Raw genomic sequence first — 5,705 nt, 5'->3', positions numbered from 1 at the left:
TGGGATTATAGGCGTGAGCAACTGCACCCGGCCCCAGCCCTTGTTTTGTCCATTTTAAGGATGAGGCTGCTGAGGTCCCGAGGGGGTTTCTGAGCAAGTCAGGGGCAGAGCCAGGGCCAGACCTGGACTCTCATCTCACCCTCTGTCCACACAGAATTTCCCAGGGGGCCCGGGGCTCTCTTGTGCTAGAGACTGGCTGAGGCCAAGGGCTTTCACCCAGCCCACCTGCTGCCAGGCTGGGTGCTGGCTCACAGCTGTCCCTGAGCAGATCTAACCCAGCCCTCCCCTTGCTATCCCCTCCCTCTCACTGGGTCCCAAGCACCCAGCATCCAGGGGCATTTGGAAAACCTGCCTGTCCCCAGACATCTTGAAATCTCTTGAGTGGAGACCTTTCCTTGCCACACTTAATGAATTTCAGGAGCCGAATGTGGGCCCTGGGAGGTGGGGGGCCATGAACAGTGGGGAGAGGAGTAGACAGGGACAAAGAAGTTCAGGACAGGAGGGTGCAAGAACCTGGGCTGTGGGGGCTGATTTTCCTGAGCAGAACTGGGGCTAGCATGTTCGTGGGGACAAGGGAACAACGGGGGAGATGGAGGCCGAGTGTTTTGCTATGCCAGGGCAGGAAAGGCTGACCTTCCACACTGCTCAGGGGCCCAGCAGTGCCCTCCGCACAGACCCTGGAGATATGGGCTTGGGGCTTTTGCCCAGAGAGTGGCAGGAAGGGCCCATCTTAGGTCCTAGGGTGTCTGCTGGTTCTGCCAGGTCTAACTCTGGTGCCCAAGAAGCAAGTCCTCTGAGGGCCCCAAGACCACCCATAGTGGCCCTAGAAAAGGTGGCTCCCCCATCCCCCTTGAGCCTTAACTTGGCAGATTTCCTGGATTCCATGATTGACACAGACTCTCCTTTCCCAGCAGCCAGCCCTGAGCAGGGCCCGTTGACTAGCCCTGTCCATTCCCCTCCTTGACCAGGCAAACCATCTTGAAGTTGCTAGAGCACGATTCTTCCTCATCCACTGGGAGAGGCCAGGGTCTGTCCTTCTCTCAGACCACCTCCCCACCCCCAGCCCCACTTCTCTTCTCAGGTGATTTTGGTGGCATACCTCTTCCTTTCTGTCCTAAGCCCATCAACCCCCCTCCCACCATTTTTTTTTTTTTTTTTTTGGCCACAGAAAAGAAAGAAAAAGGAAAAGAGCCTAAAGGCATATTCTCCTTTGTGTAAAATTAATATATGCTATTCAAGGGTATGTAAATGTAATTTTGAAGCCAGGTTTCTTGGGCCTTCGTAAGGAGGCCGCTGTCATGGTCAAAAATCTAAATAGCATATGGCATATAGTAGGTGGTCAATAAAAGAAAACTCATCCTGCCCTCCTCTCTCCCCCCATCTTTCCTTTCTCAAGGGTCCCAAGGGCACCTGGGCTTCCCAAAGCAGAGAGGCCTGTTGGGGGCAGATGCTCACCTGCCCTCCTGCCACCCGTGCCTGTTTTGGCTTCTCCCAGAGCAAACCTCTCCTGCAGGGGAAGGCAGGTGGCACCTGAGGGACTGTCCTGAGGGCTACTGAGGGACTCAAGGAAAAAACCCACTTTGAGCCAAGCAAGTCTTCCATGTCTCACTCAGAGGGGATCCTTCCCAGGCCTTCTTTTTTTTTTTTTTTTTGAGACGGAGTCTCAGAGTCTTGCTGTGTCACCCAGGCTGGAGTGCAGTGGTGTGATCTCAGCTTACTGTAACCTCCACCTCCCAGGTTCAAGCGATTCTCCTGCCTCAGTCTCCCGAGTATCTGAGATTACAGACTGCACCATCACACCCAGCTAATTTTTTTTTTTTTTTTTTTTTTTTTTGAGACAGAGTCTCACTCTGTTGCCTAGGCTGGAGTGCAGTGGCATGATCTTGGCTTACTGCAACCTCTGCCTCCCGGGTTCAAGCGATTCTCCTGCCTCAGCCTGCCAAGTAGCTGGGACTACAGGCACGCACCACCACACCCAGGTGATTTTTGTATTTTTAGTAGAGACGGGGTCTCATCATGTTGGCCAGGCTGGTCTCAAACTCCTTATCTCAGGTGATCCGCCCGCCTCGGCCCCCAAAGTGCTGGAGTTACAGATGGGAGCCACCGCGTCCAGCCAGGCCGCCTTTTAAATTAGGAGCCAGGAGCATGGCCTGAAAAAATGATTGTTTTAGTGCCCCGACCCCACGAGGGAGTGCGGGACTGAGACCCCCATCAGGCCACTGAGCAGGGGAGCCAGGACAGCTTGGCGGTCACACCCCGGAGGTCTGGGTGCAGCGCGGGAAGGCTGGGTCCCTTCTAGGATCTCTGGGCCACTAGTCCGGCTGTGGGGACAGTGCCTGAAGCCCCTGCCCCACTGACTGGGGATCCAGAAAAAGGCTGCCACCTCCCCAACACAGGCATCTACTTTGCTTAATGGAGGTTGAGCCCAAAGAGATGCTATTGAGCACCTAACACCACTATTGTCACTTTCCTGGCCACTTTTCCACATCAAACTCATTCTTTTGGTCAAGTGGGAATAGAAATCAGGGAAAGTTGTGGGGAAAGTCATTTTAAGTAAACAGATTCAAAAGCGCTCGACAGCCCCTCGGCGGCTCCGCTCCGAATAACCCCGCCGCGGTCGGCAGGTTTCGGAGCGGAGTCCGGATCTCCATCGGCTGCAAAAACCAGCGGAGTGGGCGGCTCCGCCAGGCCGAGGACCCAGTGCAGGCGCCGCATTTCGCTCTTCAACCTCCAGGTGGCGCTAGCGGGGGCGGAGCGCGTATTTGTATTAGGAGGCGGAGCTTCAGAAATGCTGACTGTTGATTGGCTGGGCTCAGTCTCGCTTTCTTTTCGCCTTCCTGGCAGGGCTAGGGAGGGCACCCAGTCCCGGTGCCTGAGCGGCGCAAGAGGAAACGTGTGTGTGGGAGGGGGACAGAGGGGACGGGGTTGGCTCACTTGACACAGAAAGAACATTTGGGGCATGGCTCCTGGGTGTGTTCACTCCTCAAGGACAATCCCGATTTCCTGGTTTTTGTTTCTTTTTAAATAAAGGCAATTTGTTAAGTGTATAATTAACTGTGTTTTCCATTTGTCATCCCTTTATAAGACACTTCATAAATTTACACACCAGGAAAAATCCTTAGTGGGACCTGTTGATAATAAAGACGTCGTTTATTTACAAAAGAACGAAGGTGAGGACCTTCTAGACCTCCCTTTTTCATTTTCTTGGTCTCTGAATGTTGTGTGTGTGTTACCAATATAACTATCTGTGGCTGTATTTTATTTGCACATCTAACAACTGATTGTTAAGCTTCCGCTATCTGGCAGGCATTGGGTGGGGTTTCTCTGAGTCAAGAGTGAGGAAAAAAAGAGGGGGAGCTCGTGGACAGGTAGCACAGGCGGCAGACAGGATCCAGGCTGTGCACAGGGAACACTTAAGAACTCTGCCATGGGCACCGAAGAAGAAGCGGAGCCACAGGGAGAGGAAAGGGCAATTTAGAGGAAGTGGGGCCCGAGGGCAGCGGAGCAGAGCCGCTAGCTCAAAAAGCGCAGTGCTGAAGTTACACTGATGTCATTGCAGAAGCCCAGAGGAGCTAAGGAGAGGTGAGATGTTGGGGGATTCCCTAGGGCCGCTGGAGTGGGCCCCTGGCCTTTTGTCCGGTTGGTGGGGAGGAAAGCATTGGAGAGTGTAACTTCCAGAATATTTCCTTCTTGCTCCGGTTAGAAAGCCATCTCTGGGGCCAGGTGCGGTGGCTCACGACTGTAATTTTAGCATTTTGGGAGGCTGAGGCAGATGGATCACGAGGTCAGGAGTTCAAGACCAGCCTGGCCAACATGCTGAAACCCCGTCTCTACTCAAAATATAAAAATTAGCCGGGCATGGTGGCAGGCGCCTATAATCCCAGCTACTCGGGAGGCTGAGGCAGGAGAATGGCTTGAATCTGGGAGGCAGAGGTTGTGGTGAGCCGATCACACTACTGTACTCCAGCCTGGGCAACAGAGTGAGACTCTGTCGCAAAAAAAAAAAAAAAAAAAAAAAAAAATATTTGCTAAGTGAATAAGGGAAGCAGATGCTTCTTAATTGGTCGAGTAAGCTCCCTCTAGGAGCCTGTACAGAGCCCAGTATCTCTGGCAAAGGACAAATTGTTCGGAGAGGGCTCTCTTTAGTGTAGGGGAAAGTAGCCCCTTTGCCCCGGGAGAAAATTGTGACAAGACCTTGGTGTTTCAAGGGCTTGAAAAAACTGCCCACCCACTAAGGGGGGCAAGCAAGTCGCAAGTGTGTGTATACCTGGTGGTGAGAGTGAGGTCTGCGAGGTGGTCCTCCCCATCCTGTCCTGGTCTTACCTGCCATTCCAAGACCAGCCTCCACCCCAGAAGCAGATTTTCCCATGACTTGAGGGCGACAGTCTGGGCAGAGATTTGGCTCAGGGCCCTGGACTCCACCCCTCGACCTCTTTAAGTGGCCCTTTACGTGTCTGGGCAGGGGAGACAAATCAGTGCCCCAAGCCTGAGCACCCGTGCCAGGCCTGGGGAGATCCTCAGCCACCTGGCACCGGGTGTGGGGCTTGGGCCCTGGCAGCACCAGGTTCCCTCGTCCCCATCACTGTAGCCTCTCGCCTGTGAGTCCAGGTAGGGTCTGGCCAGTGTGGCTCAGTGTGGCTTGACCCACAGTGCCCAGTGGATGGTGCAGACACTAGTGTCAGAGGAAGAAAGGAAAGCAACCATTATTACTCATTTGCTATGTGTGCAGCCCTCCTCCAGGTGTCTTACAGGTTTTAATATAATCTGTAGAACAACTAAATAGGTTGGAATTATCTTCATTTTATAGATGCAGAGAATAAGGCAGTGACCTGAGGTCACTCTAGAAAGGAGCAGCGTCAGGATTCAAATGAAGGTGTGCCTGCCCTCCAGAACCCATGCTTTTCCATTGAACCCTATGGCTGTCCAGGAAGGCATGGTCCCCAGGGATCCCAGGAACCCTCAGGGACCTCCCTGAGAAGCAGGGCCCCAGACAGGCCTCCAAGAAACAGGGAGGATGAGACAACTCCAGAGAAGAAGGCAGAGCCCTCGCTGGTGAGGACCCTTGGGAGCAAAGACGGGGACAGAAGGAGGAGACTTAGCAAGGGGCCAGCAGGGTGCAGACTCGCAGGAGGAGGAAAGGGAGAAGATTCAAAGGGCAAATTGAGGCAGGAGGTGACAGATGTAGACCAGGTCTAGGGAGATCATGGAGGAAGCCCGGGGCAGCTGGAGCACCCCAGCAGGACTGGATGACTTAGGGACCAAGGTTGGAGCAGAGGGCAGGAGTCACACATGTAAATGCTCCCAGGAGCTGGGCAGGTCACATCAATGGGCAGGTGAGCTGAGGGTGGAGCACAGACAGAGCTGAGCAGGAGACAAGCAGGACGTGGGAGTTGGAGCAGGGTTGGGAGCCCTCAGACAATGACCAGAGGCTGGGACACAGGCGCCCAGTCTTTCCCAGGCAGCTAGGTGGGCAGCGGGCACACCAGACAATCATGGGTCCTGGACCCACACCTCAGCTCCCATCTTAGTGACTGTGCAAGCTTTCCCATCCTCGTTAGCCTCTCCAAGTTTTCTCTACAGATGGACACCCTCGGCATCGCCTTAAAACACATATTCATTAACCACACTAAAAAGCAGTCTTTTCCCCATTCCAGGGCCAGTCTGCACAATCATTAGGTTCTAACATAAGCTTCATTTCCAAGCCA

The sequence above is a fragment of the Pongo abelii genome, chromosome 12 (assembly GCF_028885655.2).
Source record: "Pongo abelii isolate AG06213 chromosome 12, NHGRI_mPonAbe1-v2.0_pri, whole genome shotgun sequence".
NCBI lineage: Eukaryota > Metazoa > Chordata > Mammalia > Primates > Hominidae > Pongo > Pongo abelii.
Note: the sequence above shows the minus strand (reverse complement) of the source record.